This window comes from Suncus etruscus, chromosome 5 (genome assembly GCF_024139225.1).
Source record: "Suncus etruscus isolate mSunEtr1 chromosome 5, mSunEtr1.pri.cur, whole genome shotgun sequence".
NCBI classification, from domain to species: Eukaryota; Metazoa; Chordata; class Mammalia; order Eulipotyphla; family Soricidae; genus Suncus; species Suncus etruscus.
This window is the reverse complement of record NC_064852.1, coordinates 86,579,874-86,604,039: the sequence shown is the minus strand read 5'-3', so window position 1 is coordinate 86,604,039 and position 24,166 is coordinate 86,579,874. Positions and strand designations below refer to the sequence as shown.

Sequence of the window (24,166 nt, the reverse complement as noted above, 5' to 3'; positions counted from 1 at the left end):
TTTTATTTATAACAGAAATGTAAACTTGAAATTAAGCTTACACCAAGTGAACATGTTAACTTTGGTGACAGAGAGAGTGAAGAAACATGGTTAATTTTGGTAGTGATTATTGAACTTTTCGCTGCTCTTTTAATGACAAATGGCATTTATATAAAAGTACAGGATACAAAGATTCCATTCATTATGCTTCTCAGTTACTATCTAAGTCATGTTTAAAGAATCACATTAAGCATAAGCACAACATAAAGATTAGTCAAGTCATTTGCATTTTCAAGAGAGATCCCACAGCACAGAGCCAGAAGTAAGACTTGAGCACAGTCAGGGGTGAAATACCTGTTGCTTAGATATACAATTCAACTTTTAAAGCTTATTAAATTTGAATTAAAATATATATCTTATTCAACAGTTATCAGTTTCAGGTTGCATTGAGAAAATGGAACGAAGTCATCTTTTTGTGAAAAATTAAACAAATTTCTTTTCATTGCTCATTTCAAAAGAGACCATTTATTAGTGAACAAATGTATATTAACTATTTACTAATGGCTGATGACTACACTAGGCACAGAAGAGAATAGTAAATAGTAGTACTCAATAGCTACAGACTTAATAAAGTAATGTGTTGCCAGGGACATAAGACAATCTTCCACACACCTCTATTTTATGATTGAAACTGGCAAGATGCACAAGAACATTGAGTAGAAAGTGATTGATTATTCCTGCTGAGAAAGAAAGATAATTTTCATAAATGAAATCATATTTTCCTGGGGAGTCTGAAGGCCATTTTGTTAGGGGTTTGAAGATTATAAATATAGAATAGTGGTGAAAGTAAGTAATTAATGATTAGATGTCAAAACATGAGAAAAAATCTTAGGTATTTAAAAAAATTTGGAGTTTACTAGTGTATTAAACAGTGGCAATGGGCTAGAGAGACAGCACAGTGGTAGGGCGTTTGCAAAACAGGACTGACATTGGTTTGAATCCTGGCATCCCATATGGTCCCCAAGAACCTGCCAAGAACAATTTCCAAGCAGAGAGCTAGGTGTAACCCTTGAGCGCTGCCGGGTGTGACCCAAAACCAAAATCAAACAAAAACCTAATAAACAGTGAAAAAGAAGCTAATAAGAGGTGTTATTAGAATGGTAGACTGAGCCATGGTAGATGGCAATGGTTTGATGACATTGGTAGATGGCAGAGTTAGTTATTGAAGTAGATACTAAGGGTGTTTACAAAATACTAAGGTGCATATAATGTGTAACTTCTACATGATCAAAAATTGAAGTAAATTATGTTTTTATTTTCATCCTCTAGACAAGACCAGTATCTAATCTTTGAGAAGATTAGGGATAAATTTTGACTTTGGAAAGGTGTCAACAGTTTTATTATACTGAGGAAATTCTTCAATAAAAAAATAAATAAGATAATTTGGTAAAAGTCCCCAATTTCTAAGATTAGAAAAGTCATGGATGAATATATTCAATTTCTGACATTCTTACTGGATATGTAAATTTATAAAATTTTAAAACTTATTATTTCTTTCTCATTTGAATTGCTTTATATTTTTAATCAAGTTTTATTATATTTTCTTTCCTTACTGGCATTAAAAGTCGCCTTATTTTGTATACTTGAAGGTTTAATTAATGTACTGTTTACTTCTGTTTCTTTTAATAAAGATGCATGTCATCTGGAAATTCTAGTTAATATGAATTCCATTTTCAAGTATTCCCTCACATAATGTTAATTAGCAGGTCTTCTGACTGTCTTAATTATTTCCTGATTACTCAAACATCTTTTTTAAGGTTTTATCCTACAGGATTTTGAAGCAAAATTTGCTTAGCTACATAAGAACTGCCCTTTGTAACAAATGTCCATAATTTATGCATTCAAATGAATTTAGCTCTTCACAAACCTCTTTGGGAAGTTAGTTATCTTCTGAAGCTCTGAACATTTTGGAGACCTCTGTTTTTGAATTCTTTTTATATTCAGTTGATAAATCATGCAAAAGCTATTGTTCTCTCTCTATATTTTTGTCCTTGTTTCTTTCTCAAATTTACATAAATAAACTTTATTCATGACATTTTAGCACTATATTACTCAAATATAGTCTGAGAGGACTAATACACGAAGATGAAAACAACATGTTAGAAGTTCTGAAATCAGATTTTTGAACTGAATCATATTAGTAAATGGGTTCATACATGGGTATTAATTTTAAAAACAATTAAAATATTCTAACTACTTCATAAGTTTTATATTTTGAAGTAGAGCTTTGGAAGCTTAAATCATTGCATGTATTACTTTATACTTATTTTTTCACAGTAGTAAACATGAATATAGAAATCTGTTACCTTATAACTAACATTTGTCCTGAGTATTTAAAACTGTTTTTTCATATCAATACATAGGAAATTAGATCATAATTTATAACACTAAAGATATTTATGTACACATGCTATAATTCATTCAGATAATCTTTTCTTTTTGAATTATTTCTGGAAGTCACTTTTATTACTATTAATAAGACATTAAATATAACTTTTGTCACTTTAAAATGAAAGACAACCCCAAATTGAAAGCTGTAGGCATTAAATATCTCATTATGTTAGGGACTATTCACAATATTCTACTGAACCTTAGACTCCTATCTGTAGTATTTATAAGAAATAGTAGAAAATTTCCTTCTATCTTTATCCTATTGCCTCGCTCCCCGAACTACATAAAAATCGGAGACTCGCTGGCATTCTGAGTTCCTGGCACACTTGGGAACTTCATTTGAAATCCAGAAAAACAGGTAAAGCTGAAAGTATATGTAAAAAGGGAGAATGATATTTTATTTCCTAGTCAGATAACTTCAGATCTTGACAGTTGTCCTTTACACTACGAGAAGTAGGCAAAAGGAGAGAGTTGTCAAACCACAGGGATAGAACTAGGAAAGGGTTAGAAGTCAAAAACCTTGCAATTTCTGGCTTGTCAAGGTTTAATGCTAGATGCAAGGTGTCATGGGGACATCCTGAAAGGTGATCAGGTTTGAATTATTAGAGACATTATTATTAGTAGTACATGATTCAAAAAGACTTTTGAATAGGACACTGGTAGAAAAGGTTAAGAATCTCTGTGGTAGAAATTGAGGGAAAGATTGGAAGAGTGACACAATTGACTTTATACACAGTCTTTGAGGGAGATAAAACATCCACATATATGCAATGCGATTAAAGATGGTCATTTATAAAAAAAATATTTCCCCTTTTCAATTTAATTTCTCCTTTTCCTCCTAATAATTGGAAAGATAAGAATTGGAAGTGGTCAAGGGGAGAAAAAGAAAGAATAGACTATGCCCCCTTGCATGGAGTAATTTGAGTCTGGAGGAAAGGAATATTCAAGAAGATAAAAGCTTACAGTTTCAAGAAAAAGATATGCTGATATCTGATGATGACTAAGCAATGAGAAAGGGAAATTCTACAAAGTATACAAACATCCATGCTTGCACTCCACTAAATTCAGATATTGGAAAAAACCATTTATATAAAAAAATAAGTTGTATACCCATCACTGGATACTTGTTGGAAATTTCCTTTGAAACTTCAGGGGAATTTCTGGAACAAATAATGTAAACATTCTCAAGCTTGCATTACTGAAGAGTTTGTACAAATTAATTATTATTATTATAATTAATAACTACTATAATTATTAATTAATTACAAAACCTTTGCAAGAAATTGTTTTTGCTTGTTTTGGTTTTTGGGTCACACCTAGCCGTGCTCAAGGGTTACTCCTAGCTCTGTGCACAAAAATCACTCCTGGCAGGCACAGGGGACCATATGAGATGTGAGGATTCAAACCACCGTCCGTCCTGGATCAGCTACATGCAAGCAAACACCCTACTACTGTGCTATCTCTCTGGCTCTATCCATCTATTTTTAAAAATAAATTAGTAATTTGGACAATGAGGATTTCCCAGTCTGATTGGAAAAGAAAGGAGGCAGAGAGCAAAATGTTCTTTTTTATGCAAATGCTTCCTTGAAATACTTTTTACCCTCTATGTCTACACCACTGTTTTTGCAGGTTTTCCTGCAAGCCCTACAAAAACTCATTCTAGACCTCTTTTATTATTTAATATTTCTCTTCCTGGACCTAAGTGTTGTCATACCACAAGATCCACTCTGATCCTCCTGTTGATGTCACATGATATAATTCATTTAAATAACTTCCTCCGCCTCATTTCTAAATTCAATAAATAAATGGTTGTCAATACATCTTCATGACCTTTCATTTCTCCTAATTGTCTGATACCTATTTGTGCTGCTTCATGGTTATTTCAGACTCAACTACCGATAGTGTTGAAAGGATGATCCGGCAAACAAGGGATTTTCCAAGCATTGCCATATTAATTCGCAATATTATCAGTTATGTTATAATCATCAGATTCTTATTTTATTCTCTTATCTAGTACTGATACTAGCTTAGTATTTTTTAAATCATTTTTCTTCACCTTTCTCTCTACCAAATTTCTATTTAGCATTTATGATGCTAAATATGTCACTACCTGATATCAGGTCACCATGTAATTTCTATAAGTTATTCTAAAACTTCATATTTATAGGTTTGTCCCACTTCCTCCCTCTTTTCCTTATTAAACTCTCATAATCTTCAAATAAGTGTCATGATTTTAAATTAACTACTTTTTTGCATTTAAAATTACTGCAGGTATATATTCTTTTGTTTGTTTGTTTGCTTTTGGGCTACAACCTGCAATGCTCAGGGAATTACTCTTGGCTCTGTAATCAGAAATTACTCCTGGCAGGCTCAGAGACCATATAAGATGCTGGGAATCAAACCTGGATCAGATGCGTACAAAGCAAATGCCTTACTGGCTGTGCGATGGCTCTGCTCCTAAAGAGATATTCTTGAATCTAGGAACTATGTTTTTAAATTGCCATTGGGCCAAGTATGCAGAAAACTATAGTGGGAAAGACAGTTGTTGAAATAAGGGATGTTCATTTTCACACAGTGCTTTCTAACCTCACAAGCAAAATATAAGAGCAAGTTTAGTTAAAAACTAAATCTAAACTGGCTATGGATAGATAGAGGAGACAAATGAATTTTACTTACTGAGCATGTAAAGTACTGTGTCATTGCTGCCAAAGATATGTGAGAATCAAAATCCTTTCAGGAGGCAAAGTGATAGTGCAGAAGATAAGGTGCTTGCCTTGCATATTACCAACTTATATTTGATCACTTGCAGCCCAAATACAACAAGAGTGATTTCTGAGTACAGAGCCAGGATTAAGACCTGAGCACTTCAGTGTGTGACTTCCAAACAAAAATAACAAAAAGAATGAATTTTTTTTAGCTGTGCTAGGTCAGAGCCTTATTCATTCCTTTGGGATAGGGCTAATATTTTGATGCTTGATGAAATGAATTTCATTGGCTCTTTTATAGCAATCCTATAGAATCTTACACATAAACAGAAGTCACATACCTTGTTATAAATTTGAAAAACACATGTGAAAAATAAAAGATCACCAGAATGTAGACAATCATACAGTTCCCTTTGCAAATAAGCTATACTATTCACTAGCAATGTTTCTCATAGAACTTTAGGTATATTGGTATATATATATTTAGGTATATATTGATATTTAGGTATATATTTAGGTATATATATTTAGGTATATTGGTATATATAGGTATATTGTTTGGAAATTCTTCAGGGATCTCTACCCCACTAATATCTGACAATGTTGGAAGCAGTGACAAATTATAATATATTCTATTCATCTGAGGTATTAACACATGAATAATATTATAATGATAAAGTTCTTTATTCTAAATACTAAATTCCATGGTATTATTCAACTTTTCTCATTCTTTTAGTTGCTAGGTATACCTACTGTAGACTTTGTGCATTTTAATAACTAACTCAAGTCCTGATTGCACATAAATTTACATCAAGTGACCTGTAACTGACCTAATATATCAGTTCTTTTGGCATCTAATTAGACTTTATCCAACTTTCTTATTTAAATATGATCTAATTCCAAAGGTACCAAGCACAATACAATATAGGCTGGTTTATTTTACAACATGGAATAGTTAGTTGCTTTTCTTTATTAGTCACTGGAATTCTTGTGGGAAATCTTATTTCAAAGCTCCACTTGAGCATGAACTACTGGCCCTTATTCAGATATTTAAAGGATTCTCATAGGGACTAAGCTTTTACACAGATGTGGAACACAAAATAAGAGTTCTTCAGTGACAAGACTAGCAACACCAATGGGCAAGGACAGATATGGAAATTAAAGCTAGTTCTGAAATTCTCAGAGCACTAGACTATTATGCATTGGATTAATCTAATGCTGGCAAATCCTTCACGTCCAGTGCCATGTAACCTTGTCTGAAATTAATTTCCAGAAATCCTGGAATGGTTTCTAGAATGGTTGATCACTGTGAAGCATGCTAATTCCTAATTAACTGTGTTTATGTCTAATTTTCATATCTTGGCCTTTAAGCAAATCCTGCAAGCAGAGAAAATTGTCTATAAATTAGTTTCTTTAATGAGTCAGAATCTGCATGTCCTTAACTAGGAGAAAAAAAAAAGCTTATTTATTTCAAGTAATTGAGAACTCAAGAAAGTCAGGTGACTAATTCCATAAATCCAATACATATCGTTTACTATAATCATCTTCCAGGTTACAATCTTGACTTAGGTCACTAATTTTTCCACGTGAAGGACTATCAAACATGTTCTGGCCACTGGGCTAAAATAATGCAGTGAAACTTTGGTCCAGTGATGGAGCTATTGGTGTCTATCCGAATACTACATGGCCACTGCATCACTGTTATTTGTGCTACGTTGTTGAGGAGCAGATCTCCCAGTGTAGTACTGATAAAAAGGTGGCAATTTTCAATCTCTCCAAGCTGCAAACTGGCAGCCTATCCATGAGCTGGCATTGGTGTTAGTGAACATGTCACTTTTGTAAGTGAGCACAAAACAGGGCTTTTTGTGTGAGTTAAATCTAATGAACAGTTTTCTCCTGTTTTGTGTAGTTTTCCAGCCATTTGACTTGCACAAAGGAGACATAATATTTCAACTTCTCCAGGTTGAAAGATTGCCCCCTTTTCAATCTGTCATCTAGAAATGTGAAATGGTTATTTTTAAGGCAGTTTTATTATGGAAAAATAGAGTAAGCAACTCTTGTCACTCAAATCAAGTCCTTTATAAGTAGGTCCAGTAGAGATTCAAAAGCCAGGAATGAGATTAAAAACAAATTTTCTAGGTGTAATGAGGAAGAAGTTCCTTTTTCTTAAATGAAAGGCCTTCACAAAGGGAATAGATTTACAAGATTTACAAGGAAAATATCTGAATTTTGTTCCTCCCACTTCTTTGATCTCTGCATACCTTTATACTCAAGTCAGGGTGGGGTACACCTTGATAATGGAAAGGAGAAAGGAGAAAGGTCAGACAGGGAAGAATAATTACTCTCAGCAAACAAACTTACTGCCTCAAGTTGCTGTTTTCTCCAAGGTGGTATCAGAGCTCTTAGTCTCCCTGTACATGGATCTAAGGTATTACTAGCCTCTTCCTCCATCTTTTACTCTTGCCCCATTCCACCCTGCTAAGGAAGTTGCAGACATTCAGGAGCTGGACTGCCCAGACACAAGAGAGCTACAAAGCCTCTAAAACTATATTGCTAAAAAGCTAACCAATATCTTCACATTTTAAATCTAGCATTTGTCCCTACCTAAATTCAATCTGCTGCTTTATTACAAAGTTGTCAAACCTGGTTTGTAGTTAAGACCTAGAAGCTGTAGGAGAAACTCTGTTGGCTGTAAAAGGTCTCCTTTTAAGAGTGATATTAATTTAAGAGACTTAGGAACAACACAAAGGGATTGGTGTGGGGTTTCTCACAGAGCTAGGTGCCCTAGGAATGCTGTTTTGTATAACATAGTCTTATGTTATATATTATGTACAAAGGACTATGATTATAAAATAATTGAGAGATGACATTGAGGTGACATTGCAGGCTCAACCTCTTAAACACATGATTTCTTTTTGAAAGTCTTTATCAAACTGAACTCCCCTGGGCTCGTAAACATTAAGCAGTAATACATTGCTCTCTGTCTTGCCTCCCTTAGCATTCCTAATTCTTATTTTCCTTCTTTTCATTTTCTTTGCATTCAACCAGTGCTCTGAGATCTATAAACCTCATCATATCTCTAAAAATTATACTTAGCAATTAAAAGGTAAAAAACACAATTTTTCCACATTAAACTGAAAATTTTAATTATAGTTCTGTGGACTTTCGAGGGATCCATGAATTCTCTGGATTCTTGAATTTGATGGCAAAAGATGTACTTTAATTTTGTTGAACTTCACTTGAAATTTAGCATTTCTTTACATTATATATGAAGATAATAAACCACAGCTGTTTCAGCAGTAACTGTAACTTTTTCACCTGTAGAGTTAAAACTATTTTTTACCAGATAATTCATTTGTTATAAAAGCCTGAGATATCATCTATACTTATCACTTCAAAATTACAGTAGGAATGAAGCAACAGTTAGCTATTTTATTTAAGGTATTATAGCTAAATTGCTGTATATAAACAAAAATCAATGATTTTCTGTTATAATTTTTTAGGTTCGGTAAAATTATGCATGGCTTTATGGATTTAAAAACATTGTTCTGAGAATAGGTTTCATTAGTCATACAGAGGAATCCATACAAGAAAAGGAGTTATGAAACTTAGCTCTTATGCCCATCACTTTACTGTACCTGAATTTCTCTCCTTAGTCATCATTTCAACTACTTTATTACTAATGTCCTAAATTCCTTTTTAGACCCCAAGAGTCCATCCACTACTTCATAAAATCAAGAAAAGCAGTCTCTCATCAATTCAAGTCTTTTGGAATTCTGGTCCTCCTCATGAGAATTCCTTTCTCCTCTACCAAGAAACCAAGTTGAATTCTTCCTCACCAGAAATAGAGGACTTAAATGCCTTCTCCAAGCCTTCTCTTTCTTTCCAGACAATGTCAGTGTCCATTTTCTTTCACTTATAAAGAATCCAGCTTGCAGAATGTTCTCTTTAGAGGAGGGCTCACGATGGCCAGGTTTATTCTATTCTATCAGGTGTTTATCATGAATCAGGGTATTCAGTGAGGGTTTAATAAGTATAGGCAACACCACATACTAATAAACCAAACTGTCACTTTTGGTTTGATATATTTATTAGTTCAGATTTTGTTTGTTTTTGTATTCTGGGTCAAATCTGGTTGTACTCAGGATTTAATCTGAGTTTAGGTTTCACTCGTGGTAGACAGGGAAGACCTGGGTTACTGGTAATTGAACCTGGGTCAGTCACATGTCAGGGAAGTGCCTTAACCAGTGTACTATCTCTTTAGTCCTAGAGTTCACATATTTAATAACGTTATAATTGAACGAATTACACAATTTTATGTTGCAACTTAATTTACTTTAATGTTACTTAATACTATGTTGGGTAAAAATCTTTTGATTTTCTAGTATTGAATATCTTTCTAATTCAATCAATATAAGTAGTGCTATGATGGGCATCATCAAACATAGTGCTTTATTTTGGTTATTTCATATTCACTTCTTTTTCTTGACATTCATCACAGAAAGAGAAAATAATTGGTTCAGTGGAATGAACTTTTTTATGATTCTTGATTTATCTTATTTATTTTACTTCCTAAAATGTTTACCTTAATGTAAAATTACATACTTAATATAGGTAGAACATTTGCTAAATATTTTTTCAAAGTACTCACAGAAATTTAACTGAATAGTAATCATTATGTTCTATGGGTTAGTCAAAAAATTGGACAAAATTTTTTAGTTAAAATAGTAAGATAAATAACATCCTAAACTTAAAATGTAGTATACTATTTTTCATGTTGGATAAGTAAGTAGAATGCCATAAAATCTATTTAAAATCTCTAGGGAATTTATGAATATATTTACAAAAAATTCAGTGTACATAAAATTTATTTCATATTCCAGTATCTTCAGTAAGGAAACAATGTAAATTAGTACAACACTAAAGTAAATATAAACAATACTTATTGTTTATGTTTGAAATAAAAAAGAATTTTTAACACTAGTGTTTTATTCTTTCGAAAAGGTTCATACTATATCACATTAAATCATTAGTTAATAAATCTTAAGTAAATCACATGTCATTCAACTTTTAGTTTACTTTCTTACACCAACATTAAAGAGTATTTAGTTGTGGAGAAACTAACAATAAATATCAGCATTATTTCAAAACAATATAAAATGTTCAAAAATTTCAGAAGTTAGTTTCCAGAGAGCAATAATCATATAATACCTAAGAATATTCAGCCTTGCATGGCAGGCTGTTGTCAAATTCAAGGTGCATAAGCAATTTCATTTTTAAATCGACTTCGAAAATATTAATGACACATGTACAGTTCATGAGAATATGAATCTTAGTATAATGGTCTGTTCTTTTTTAGACAGCTGGAACTCAATTTATGTTCATATGGTGTACTTCAAAATTTCAGGCATAAGATGTTTGTCATAAATATAGTTAATCTATTATTTTATAAGAGATACTAAATCTCGGTCCCCTGGATTTGATAGATGTATGTCGAATTTATGATGGTGCTTTTCTATATATGACAGATGCTGCAAAGGCCGAAAACGATTATTCTCTTCTACTTCACAGCACAAGGTCCTGCAACTAGAGACAGAAAGGAGGAAAGAGGCACTTAGGAAGACCTTGCTGGCTAATGGATGAAGTTCTAGAGCAGTCAGTGGAAATGAGAAGTTGTCATTTGGAAAATGTGGCCTCATTTGTAACAACACATACAAACTCTGAATCACACAAGGGATCCAATAAAATGACTTGGCAAGGGTCTCCATTTGTTCTACTGGCAGAAAAAACTCTAACAAAATTGAAAATGCATTTTCATAAGGCAACAGGGCGACCATAAAAAGCTAAATTTCTGCCTTTCCAGGCAAATCATATGGATCTATAACTTGCTGGTCATTGCTCTGGGCTCACACCTAAGAATTCACCGCCAAGCAGAAGCTCACCGTGCTGAAAACTAAAATGAACTATATTGAAGTAGCCTATATTCTTTTCTCTCTCTTTCTCCCTTATGTAATTTCCAATACTGTCATTTAATAATCTCCATGGCATGGTTCTAAGTCGGGGATAAACAAAACAACCTTCTTGTACCAGAGAAAATCCTTTAGATAGAATGATTTAAAATACCACTGACAATACAGACAGTGTTTGGGATACCCCAAATTTTTAGGAGGCAGTGCCATCTCTTCCCATTGGGGATACCCATATCTCAGTGTCAATTTCAACTTTTATGCAATATATGTGACTTTAGACAGTTCAGCTATAACTGTGAAACTATTTGTCACTTACCTGAGATGAAAATTTTTATTAAAATTTGCCCTTGAAAATATGAGTAACTTATTTTTTGGTTTGAATTGTGGGCAAAATCCCATTGTGCTTGGTGGTAATTGATGGCTCTATATTCAGGAATTACTTCTGGAGGTGCATGGGGGACCATATAGTATTCTGGAAACTGAATCAGGGTCAGCAGTATTTATGGCATGTGCCTTATCTACTATACTCTCTCTCTCCAACCCCCCCAAAATATCTGTAACTTTAGAGGCTTGTTTCTATTATACTTTGCTATAGAAAACAACTCTGTTAGGATTATCAATAAAATAAAATAATTCTTACACTGCTATAGCACACAGTAAAAAAATCCACTAGCAGTTAGGAAACAACTTAAAAATAAAATATAGTTTACTCAGTAGTTCTTTAAAAACTCAGTAGTGGGTTCTAACTGTGCTGTTTGGAATACTTATATTTACTTCTCTAGTCAGAAGAGTTTAGAAATTATGGGAATAATGGGATATGCAAGAAACTGGAAAACCTAAATTTTTGTCCAGATTTTTTTTTTTTGGCAAAAAAACTATATAACCTCACACAACCCATTTACTGTTTCCAAGACCATAGATTTTTGTTGTTACCATGTTTTGTGCAGTAGCTTAAATGTGGTGACTATCTTATTTTTTCATACTTCCCTAATGTCCAACAAGAACAATAATCATACAAAAATAATAGTAATGGGTTAGAAGATTAATGGTAAGGAGATAATCTTTATGTTCACTCTTAGAGCCCAGTGTCCAAAAATATACTGATTTATCATATATATTATTTAGTACAGAGAATACATACTATTGAGTGAATATGCAGATAGAAAGTCTTTGCATAAATAAGTGAAAAATGGCTATTATTTTCAGCTCTATCTGTTAAAAGGTTCTTGATGGGATCATACTAAAAGACAGAGTCCTGGATTGTGAAAACTGAACAAATATAAGTCTCCTATTTCTATATTTCAGGAGAACATGCTGGTTCCATCATTTTTACTTTTAACTGCATTTATAAATATATTGATTGTATTTTGTACAATCAATTGTACAATTGTACAATCAATTGTACAATCTGCTTTCATCTGTTTAGCAGCAACTGATTAAAGATCATTTAACTCTAATAGCTTTATATAGTTTGAACTTGAAATGAATTTACTCATCTTAATATATAATTAATTTTTAAAAAGCAATCCCTGCTAAAGTCAGACATATGGGCCATTAGATTAACTACCACAATGCTTTATCATTAGATTTATTATCACAATATTTTATAATTTTCAAGAAACATAGTTTTCCAAAACATTTTATATTTTATAAACCTGTTAAGAGTCATTAACTGCTGTGACAAAAGTGCATTCAAGTTGATGTATGAGGCATATTATCACAGGGAAGTATATTGTCATATGGCATTATGACACTTGAACTCCAGGGAGAAATTTGGGTAGATTGCCTGGCCAATATGTTCTAGTCATCTTTCTAAAGCTGCCTAATGCTTGCTGTGTTCTGACCCTGATTCTCCCAAAGCAAATTTCTCCTCCTTCCTAGCATGTTCTGAACTCCCACTGATGGCATCATTAAAAGATAGATGAATCCTAGCTGACCTTAAGGCCATTCTTTTGGAATTTATATTTATTTCTACCCCAACTTCTGAAAGTGAATGAAAAGTTGTTATCATTTATCTGCTACAATCCAACATAGATTTTCAATTATATAGATCGAGTGTCTTTTAATAAATAAAAGTCTTGCTATAGTGGTTAAAATTCATTTTGTTTTTTGAAGAGAGAAAATAATAAAATATTTTCCCCAATAACTTAAAAAATTTTTTTTTGGTTTTTGGGCCACACCAGGTGATGCTCAGGGGTTACTCCAGGCTATGCACTCAGAAATCACTTCTGTTGTGGGGAGCCATATGGGATGCTGGGGGATCGAACCGTGGTCTGTCCTAGGTTAGTGCATGTAAGGCAAATCCCCTACTGCATGTGCCACTGCTCCAGCCCAACTTAAACATTTTTAAAAAATTTTTTTGATTGTTTGTTTTGGGTCACACCCGGCAGCACTCAGGGGTTACTCTCGGCTCTACACTGAGAAATTGCTCCTGGCAGGCTCGGGGGACCATATGGGATGCTGGGATTCGAACCACCATCCTTCTGCATGCAAGGCAAACACCTTACCTCCATACTATCTCTCTAGACCCCCACCTTAAAATTTTTGACATGATAGCTTCATTATAATAAAGCTGTATCACACAGCATCAGATATTTTGCAAGCCAAATTATCCAAATGTATTCTCTGAGAGCAGAAAGAGGTTATCTAAAGATCCCAAGAATCTTAGAGACTATTCTAGAAGCTCTCTTCTAAAGACGTGGCTATTTTCTCTCTCTCAGTATTTTCCCTAATTTTTAATACTCTTCTGCTTAAACTTTAGGCTTAAACATGGAAAAGGCTAAAGTGTGAATCAATAAATCCTTTGGGTAAGGTGAGTGTCTATCAGGGGTCCTCAAACTTTTTAAACAGGGGAACAGTTCACTATCCTTCAGACTGTTGGAGGGCCAGATTATAGTAAAAACAAAAATTATGAACAAATTTCTATGCACACTGCATATATCTTATTTAGAAGTGAAGAAACAAAATGGGAATAAATACAATATGTGGCCCGCGGGCCGTAGTTTGAAGACCCCTGGTAGATATTTAAACTCTGATAGCTGAGATATTCATGAGCTAATGGTTTTACTTTCATTCAAAATATCTTTGTATGTCATCTTTGCGCAGGGGCCATGCTAATCTCCTCTGTATCATTCCAATTTTAATATATGTGCTGCCGAAGTGAACTTTCATTCAAAACATCTTTGAACCACATAGATATGCTTAAAGTCTACTTGACAGGAGCTCTTCATTTAGATGGAGATGGCCAATGGTAGGGAATTTCAGTTTCAAAAGAATTTCCAGTCAACCATGACTGTTCACTGTGACTGATGTTCTAATGTTTGGTTGATCATTTAATGGCAGTTTTGTCTGAGATAAAACATTTCTGTCAACTCAGCACTATAGTTACTATTTTTCTCTTTCTTCTTTACTCTCTGTATTGTACCTAGATTGGTTTTTCTGTCTTCTGTTCTTTTAAAGAAGGGTTTTAATTAAATAAACACCTGTTTCAAAAACTATGATGTTGACAAACCTCTTAAGAATTAAAAAACTTGCTGAGGATTCATAAGTAAACCAATAACATTTGTATATTAAATAATTTATATGGAGTGAGTGAGAAATGGCTGCAGGTGGGGGTTTCCAGGCAGAGTGCTGACTGCTCTACCTGCAGAATCTCCACCGAGCTGTGCTTCTTCTGAGGAACTGAGCACCGGAAGGGAGCCCTGTCCTACCCTTCTCTGTCTTTCCTGAACTCTGGAAGCTCTCCTCAGAGCCCTGGGAAGCGAACCCCAAAGAAACTACATTCAGAAGCTACCCAGCGAGCCAGTGAGTGAGTGAGAAATGGCTGCAGGTGGGGGTTTCCAGGCAGAGTGCTGACTGCTCTACCTGCAGAATCTCCACCGGGCTGTGCTTCTTCTGAGGAACTGAGCACCGGAAGGGAGCCCTGTCCTACCCTTCTCTGTCTTTCCTGAACTCTGGAAGCTCTCCTCAGAGCCCTGGGAAGCTAACTCCAAAGAAACTACATTCGGGAAGAGATAACAATGCTATCTGGGCAAAAGCCTGCTCCCTGTGTGTGACACCAGGCGGGGAAAATCCGCGAAAGTACACCGGCCCAGTGGGGCTCAAGTGTGAAAGACTGTGAGTGTGACCTGTCTATGTCTGTCTACTGTCCTCTTGCGTGAAACTCTTGCGAGTGGGGCAAAAAGAGGCTCAGAGGAGCACGGCCGCTCCGCTTCGCTACGCGGCCGTGCACTCTTTCTAAGGAAAGAACTCCATTGCAACAAGAAGGAAAAATCACACTAAGAACGGCGCTATATCACAGAAGCAAACATTTCTCTCTGGACTGTCTTCTCTGTTGCATGCTCGGGCCTAAGATTTGACCCAGTGTGAGGCTTCATCCACGGAGGACTCCCCTCCCTTAGAGGCAAGTCAGCCCATCCAGAAAGGGAGGAGCCAGAGGAGTGTGCTGCCTACATCATATAGACAATGAATACCACCACAACACGTAGAAAAACCCACAATACAAGTGTGACAATGGGGAAACAATGCAGGCCAGCATCAGACATAGAGAATGAAGATGACAATTCTGAGGACCAGATAATGACTGAACAACTAATCAACCTCTCAGATAAGGACTTTAGACTAGCAATATGGAAGGTGCTCAACAGACTCCAAGAAACCATGGATCGAGTTGAACAGAACACTAATAAGAACCAAGAAAATATGAAGGCAGAAATGACAAAACTCCAAACTGAAATAACATGTCAACTAACAGGACTGAAAAAGTCAGTAAACGAAGTGAATGACAAAATGGATAAGCTCTGGGACAGGGTATCAGAAGCTGAGAATAGACTTGGTGCTGTGGAAGATGAGATACATAACAATTCCATACAGCAGGAGAGATTGGACAAAAAACTTAAAGCAAATGAGCAGACAATGGAAAAATTAGTCAAAGAATGGGAACAGACGAAAATAGAAGTCTATGATAAGATCAACAGAAACAACTTAAGAATCATTGGAGTCCCAGAGACCCAGGAAGAAAATTTCCAGGAAGAATCAACGGTCAAGAACATCATTAAAGAGAAACTTCCAGAGCTAAAGAATATATGTGATCAAATCCTTCATGCCCGAAGAGTACCAACCAAAAGAGACCCCAGAAAAACCACCCCAAGACACATCCTAGTCACAATGACAAATCCCACAGATAGAGACAGAATTCTGAAAACAGCAAGATCAAAAGGGGAAATCATGTTCAAGCAAGCTTCCCTGAGATTTACAGCAGACCTGTCACCAGAAACGCTCAATGCCAGAAAGCAGTGGTGGGATATTGTGACAAGACTGAATGAAATGAATGCTTCACCCAGAATACTATACCCAGCAAAACTCACTTTCCGGTTTGATGGAAGAATACATGGTTTCACAGACAAAAAACAGCTCAGAAACTTCACAGACACAAAACCAGTCTTAAGAGAAAAACTGAAAGACCTAATCTAAGACAAGACTACCCAAAAGACACACCAAATTTTGAAATAAAGATGGCGTTAAATCCCAGGACAATTCTTTCTCTCAACGTCAACGGACTAAATGCACCAGTTAAGAGACACAGAGTGGCTAAATGGATCAAAAAACTCAATCCAACCTTCTGCTGCCTACAAGAAACGCACCTGAATAGTCAGAACAAACATAGACTCAAAATAAAAGGCTGGAGAAAAATTATCCAAGCAAACAACACCCATAAAAAAGCTGGAGTGGCCATACTAATATCAGATAATGCAAACTTTATACTCAGGAAGGTTGTAAGGGACAAAGACGGACATTTTATATTAATCAAGGGGTACGTAGAGCAGGAAGAATTCACTCTCCTAAACATATATGCACCGAATGAGGGGCCAGCAAAATATTTAATACAACTGTTGACAAATCTGAAAAATAATATCAACAACAACACAATAATTGTGGGGGACCTTAACACGGCTTTGTCAACACTGGACAGGTCAACCAGACTGAAACCCAACAAGAATATACTAGACCTGAGGAGAGAAATGGAAGAAAGAGGCCTAGTGGATATATATAGGACACTCCATCCCCAGAAACCTGGATACACATTCTTCTCCAATGTACATGGGACATTCTCCAGGATAGACTACATGCTGGCACATAAAACATACCTCCATAAGATCAAGAGGATAGAAATTTTGCAGACTACCTTCGCTGACCACAAGGCTCTGAAATTATTTGTGAATTCCAAAGGGACTCAGAAGAAACACTTTAACACCTGGAAGTTAAACAGCCTCATGCTCAATAACCAGTGGGTCCGAGATGAAATCAAGGAGGAAATAAAAAGGTTCCTGGAAACAAATGACAATAAAGACACAAACTCTCAGAACTTATGGGACACAGCAAAAGCAGTACTGAGAGGAAAATTTATAGCTTTGCAAGCACACATCAGGAAGGAAGAAGGAGCTTACCTGAGTAGCTTAATGACACAGCTAATAGAACTAGAAAATGCTCAACAAAAGGACCCAAGAATAGGAAGACAGAAGGAAATAACAAAGCTGAGAGCAGAAATCAACGAAGTGGAAACTCAAAAAACAATCCGAAAGATCAACGAAAGCAAAAGTTGGTTCTTTGAAAAAATAAACAAGATTGATAGACCACTGGCAAACCTAACAAAGAAAGAGAGAGAGAGAAACTTGATAACTCGTATCAGGAATGAAAAAGGAGAGATCACTACTGATATGACAGAGATTCAAAGGGTAATCAGAAACTACTTTGAAAAACTCTACGCCACTAAAAATGAGAACCTGGAAGAAATGGATAAATTCTTGGACTCTTATAATCTTCCACAGTTGAAGGAAGAGGATGTAGCATATCTAAACACCCCCATCACCATTGATGAAATTAAAACAGTAGTCAAATGTCTGCCGAAAAACAAAAGCCCAGGTCCAGATGGATTCACTAATGAATTCTATCAAACTTTCCAAGAGGAACTACTGCCAATCTTGGCAAGACTCTTTCATGAAATTGAACAAACAGAAACACTCCCAAATAGCTTTTATGAAGCCAACATCACCTTGATACCTAAACCAGACAGAGACGCTACCAAAAAAGAAAATTACAGACCAATATCACTGATGAATGCAGATGCAAAGATCCTCAACAAAATCCTGGCAAATAGGATTCAATGCCTCGTTAAGAAGATCATCCACTACGATCAAGTAGGTTTCATCCCAGGAATGCAAGGCTGGTTTAACATCCGTAAATCTATCAACATAATACACAACATCAATAACAAGAAAAATAAAAACCACATGATCATATCAATAGATGCAGAGAAAGCATTTGATAAGGTCCAACACCCATTCTTGATCAAAACTCTCAGCAAGATGGGAATGGAGGGAACCTTTCTCAATATAGTGAAGGCCATCTACCACAAGCCAGTGGCAAATATTATCCTCAATGGAGAAAAACTGAAAGCCTTCCCTCTAAATTCTGGCACAAGACAAGGCTGTCCTCTCTCACCACTCCTATTCAACATAGCACTGGAAGTACTTGCTATAGCGATTAGGCAAGAAAAGGATATCAAGGGAATCCAGATAGGAAAGGAAGAAGTCAAGCTCTCACTGTTTGCAGATGACATGATACTCTACTTGGAAAACCCTAAAGACTCTATCAAAAAGCTTCTAGAAACAATAGACTCATATAGCAAGGTGGCAGGCTACAAAATTAACACACAAAAATCAATGGCCTTTCTATATACCAATAGTAATAAGGATGAAATGGACATTAAGAAAACAACCCCATTCACAATAGTGCCACACAAACTCAAATATCTTGGAATCAACTTGACTAAATATGTGAAGGACCTATACAAAGAAAACTATAAAACTCTGCTCCAAGAAATAAGAGAGGACACACGGAAATGGAAACGCATACCCTGCTCATGGATTGGCAGGATTAACATCATCAAAATGTCAATACTCCCCAAGGCATTATACAGATTTAATGCCATCCCTCTAAAGATACCCATGACATTCTTCAAAGAAGTGGATCAGACACTTTTGAAATTCATTTGGAACAATAAACACCCTCGAATAGCTAAAGCAATCATTGGGAAAAAGAATATGGGAGGAATTACTTTTCCCAACTTTAAACTGTACTACAAAGCAACAGTTATCAAAACAGCATGGTATTGGAATAAGGATAGGTCCTCAGATCAGTGGAATAGGCTTGAATACTCAGAAAATGTTCCCCAGAGATACAACCATCTAATTTTTGATAAAGGAGCAGGAAATCCTAAATGGAGCAGGGAAAGCCTCTTCAACAAGTGGTGTTGGAACAATTGGATAGCCACTTGCAAAAAATTAAACTTAGACCCCCAGCTAACATCATGTACAAAGGTAAAATCCAAATGGATTAAAGACCTCGATATCAGCCCCAAAACCATAAGCTATATAGAACAGCACATAGGCAAAACACTCCAGGACATTACAGGCATCTTCAAGGAGGAAACTGCACTCTCCAAGCAAGTGAAAGCAGAGATTAACAGATGGGAATATATTAAGCTGAGAAGCTTCTGCACCTCAAAGGAAATAGTGCCCAGGATACAAGAGCCACCCACTGAATGGGAGAAACTATTCACCCAATACCCATCAGATAAGGGGCTAATCTCCAAAATATACAAGGCACTGACAGAACTCTACAAGAAAAAAACATCTAACCCCATCAAAAAATGGGGAGAAGAAATGAACAGACACTTTGACAAAGAAGAAATACGCATGGCCAAAAGACACATGAAAAAATGTTCCACATCACTAATCATCAGGGAGATGCAAATCAAAACAACGATGAGATACCACCTCACACCCCAGAGAATGGCACACATCACAAAGAATGAGAATAAACAGTGTTGGCGGGGATGTGGAGAGAAAGGAACTCTTATCCACTGCTGGTGGGAATGCTGTCTAGTTCAACCTTTATGGAAAGCGATATGGAGATTCCTCCAAAAACTGGAAATCGAGCTCCCATACGATCCAGCTATACCACTCCTAGGAATATACCCTAGGAACACAAAAATACAATACAAAAACCCCTTCCTTACACCTATATTCATTGCAGCTCTATTTACCATAGCAAGACTCTGGAAACAACCAAGATGCCCTTCAACAGACGAATGGCTAAAGAAACTGTGGTACATATACACAATGGAATATTATGCAGCTGTCAGGAGAGATGAAGTCATGAAATTTTCCTATACATGGATGTACATGGAATCTATTATGTTGAGTGAAATAAGTCAGAGAGAGAGAGAAAAACGCAGAATGGTCTCACTCATCTATGGGTTTTAAGAAAAATGAAAGACACCCTTGTAATAATAATTTTCAGACACAAAAGAGAAAAGAGTTGGAAGTTCCAGCTCACCTCAGGAAGCTCACCACAAAGAGTGATGAGTTTAGTTAGAGAAATAACTACATTTTGAACTGTCCTAATATTGAGAATGTACGAGGGAAATGTAGAGCCTGTTTGGGTACAGGCAGGGGTTGGGTGGGGAGGAGGGAGATTTGGGACTTGGGTGATGGGAATGTTGCACTGGTGATGGGTGGTGTTCCTTTTATGACTGAAACCCAAACACAATCATGTATGTAATCAAGGTGTTTAAATAAAAAAAAATATGCAAAAAAAATAATTTATATAAGGTCTTAAATTTTCTCTAATTATTGCCCAAGATATTTATATTCAGCCCAATGGATAAAGGTATATAGAGATATTCAAACCAAAAATTAATGATAATAAATTATAAGGTAATATTTTTTAAAACAATATTTTATGTTGGATTATTATTTATTCCTCTTGGCCACACTGGCTAGTTGTTAAGGCTTACTATTGCTCTATGCTCAGTTTTTTACTACTGATAGAGAGCTCAGATGACCATATCTGATAAGACTAACCAGGGTCGATTGTATACAAGGCAGGTTCCAAATCCATTATACTATCTCTCTGGCCTTAAAACAAATTGAAAAAAGTTTTCTTACCTTATAGAAGGTTGTGGCCAACAGTTTAAGAAGCAAGTACTTAAACAATATTTCATATTTGGGCAAAGCTTCAATTTTCCAACTAAAACATTCTATAAAGAATACATGAAATTTTTTGCTTCAAGTAGATTTACCAGTTGAAGATGACAAAAGTACATGTATTCAGTAGATGCAAATGGATTGCATTAGTTTTGGGTTTCTGTTTCTGTTTAAACAGTGCTCTTTTAAACAGTTTTGGTATTGTTTTTTAATAATATCGTAAAACAAACAATTTCACTAGTATTGTGTGAAAGAAAAAAAAGTGATCTAAATGACTCAAGCAATAGATTTAAAATAGCTTAAATAGATTTTAAGTAAATAAAAACTGGAAAATTATGTATCTCTCAAATATAAGTATTTTCCTTTACAGTGAAAATGAAGTACAATGAAAATACAATGAAATGATGAGGGAGGTCAATCTTGTCAGATCCCAAGTCTTTTGGACGGTAGTTATAGAAGTGTGAGAGGTTGAGGAGAGTGGAAGTTTACACTCATGCAACATAGTTATTATATGGTTATTATGCTTTATTTCTTTTCAGCACCCAATTCATGTCCAGTGTGATCATTTTCAACTGGAATAGTCATAGTGGTCCCTTCTCTGCCCTAACTGCACTCCCCCCCTGTTTTTTTGTTTTTTTTTTAGCAAGCTTCTTATCATGGACTGGTCCTCCTTGCCCTTGTTTCTATTGTCTGGATATGGAGGGAAAAGGAGGGAAGAAAGAGAGAGAGAAGAGAGAAAGAGAGGAGAGAGAAAGAGAAAAGAGAGGAGGAGGAGGAGGAGGAGAGAGATAGAGAGCAAGAGGAAAGAGAGGTCTGCCAAAGTCAGGCAGGGGAGAGAGCAGCATCGGAGGGAAACTGGAGACATTGATGGCAGAAAATGTGTACTGGTGAAGGGGTGTTGTACATTGTATAATTGAAACTCAATGGTTAAGAACTTTGTAACTGCCAAAAAAAAAACCCACCTATATTATGAACAAACTTGTAAACCACAGTGTTTAAATAAAGTAATTTTTAAAAATGTAAAAATAGGGGCCGGTGTGGTGGTGCTAGAGGTAAGGTGTCTGACTTGCTAGCACTAGCATAGGATGGACCACGGTTCGATCCCCCGGCCTCCCATATTGTCCCCCAAGCCAGGAGCAACTTCTGAGCACATAGCCAGGAGTAACCCCTGCGCTTTACCGGGTGTGGCCCAAAAACCAAAAAAAAAAAAAAAAAAGTAAAAATAAAGATGTCCATGCAGTTACTGAAAAAATAATTCTGTGATTGAGATTTACTTTGCTCACTTCACTCTCTGGTCTTTAAATAACCACTATAATTATCCCAGTGTGTTCCCAGTGTGTTCAACAAACATTGTTGGTTAGTACATCTCTTTCACTGAGCATCTACTACCAATTGAGAGTCAAAATTGAACCTTTGAATTATTAAAATGCAGTATTGTTTTTTTTTTTAAGATGAGCTCACTTGGTAGGTTGAAGGCATGCAGTGATAGTGACCCCTTTATTTGAAGTTTCTATTTCTGCATTGACCTTTCCTTAGATCTGTCCTAAATTTAAAATATTTTTCTGCAATCTTTCCATTTTCATCAAACATTTCCTTATTCTTTTTGCTTATAAGCATTGCTGTAGATAAGAAGCATAATTAGGATAATGAACAATTTTTTTCCACACAGAAAAGCTTGATTATTTAGAAGAGAAGTGTGATGTAATATTGCTGTTCTCAAATCTGCTCATTAGATGCTATGACTTCATAGCAAAATGTGCTAGATACATTGGAAAGAGAGTGCAAATGGTTGGCCCATGCCTAGCATGTAGGAAATTCTGGTCCAGCATCATGAGATGCAGAACTGGTAACCCAGAGTACCTTTTGATATGACCCTCATGATTTCTGAATACTACTGTTCGTTGCCCTAGTGGTCTTCAACACTGTATCATCTGCCCAAGCAAAACTCTCCAAACCTGAAGTCCAAACAAGGAGTACCACCTCCACTCCAGTACTGTTGGGAAGGCCCCCTCTAAAATAAAATACTATAAAACTTGGGTTAATAAGCCATTTCTATGCTACAGAGTTTTGGAATTTATGGCATCTATGCCACACAACTTCTTTCTCTGATAAGACTTCTCTGAACCTCTGAGTTTTCCTACTACTAGAATATCTTTACTCCAATCTCTGGGAAGTTACAAGAAAGTTTTCTTTATTGGTTTGCATTTTGGGGCACACCCATTGGTTCTCAGGAACTTGGCTCTATGAACAGGAGTGATCCTTGGTGGTTCTCTGGGAACTATAAGTCATTTTAGAAATTTGAACCTAGATGAGCAGGATATAAAGCAGGGTTCTTTATCCCTGAATGATCTCTCCAGTGCATAAGTTTTTTTTCTTAACTTTTCTCCTCAAATTCTTTAATGATTTGAAGAGAAGAAAAAGTAGAAGAGTGTATGTTTTCAATAAGATAAAAGATTTCTTAGTTATTTTTAATAGAAACTGTTTCCTAGTCACACAAACAAGGTAACTATCTATCTTGAGTTTCATCTTAGGTTTAGAGGGCAGGTATGAGTGTATGAAAAAACACATTAAGCATCCAATTTAATGGTATATGTACTAGAAAAATGATTTTTCCTCCTTCCATGGAAACAATTTGAACCTATTCATAAATATTGCTGGTTCACCAGGGTTATAAAATATAGACTCTTTAAGAGATGTTTCCACTATAAATCAATTCCGATTATATGAAGTTCTTCTGTTAGTCTATTCATAGCTTTGTCAATAATTATCTTTACATTTTTTGCATTCATTTCTAACATTGAAGGGTAACTAAAAATAGAAATCTTTATTACTGGAAACATTTACAAATTCATTTCATAATGCAATATTTGTCTCTCCGAAAACTTTCACTTTTTGCCTCACCACTTTTTCTTTACAACTTTGTTGGGAAAAAGATAATTAAAAATCTATTATTGAACAAGTTTAAGAAATTCTTCATTAAAATTCTGTAGTAAAACCACATGTAAAACGAACA

General features: G+C 35.5%; 1 protein-coding gene and 1 pseudogene across 2 annotated transcripts in view; both read right to left on the bottom strand.

The window, feature by feature from the left end:
- ZNF385B (zinc finger protein 385B) overlaps window positions 1-24,166 on the bottom strand; it is a 340,540-nt gene that overhangs the window by 5,167 nt on the left and 311,207 nt on the right. The gene's annotated exons all lie outside the window — the stretch shown is intronic.
- Window positions 14,170-14,269, bottom strand: LOC126009822 (uncharacterized; annotated as a pseudogene).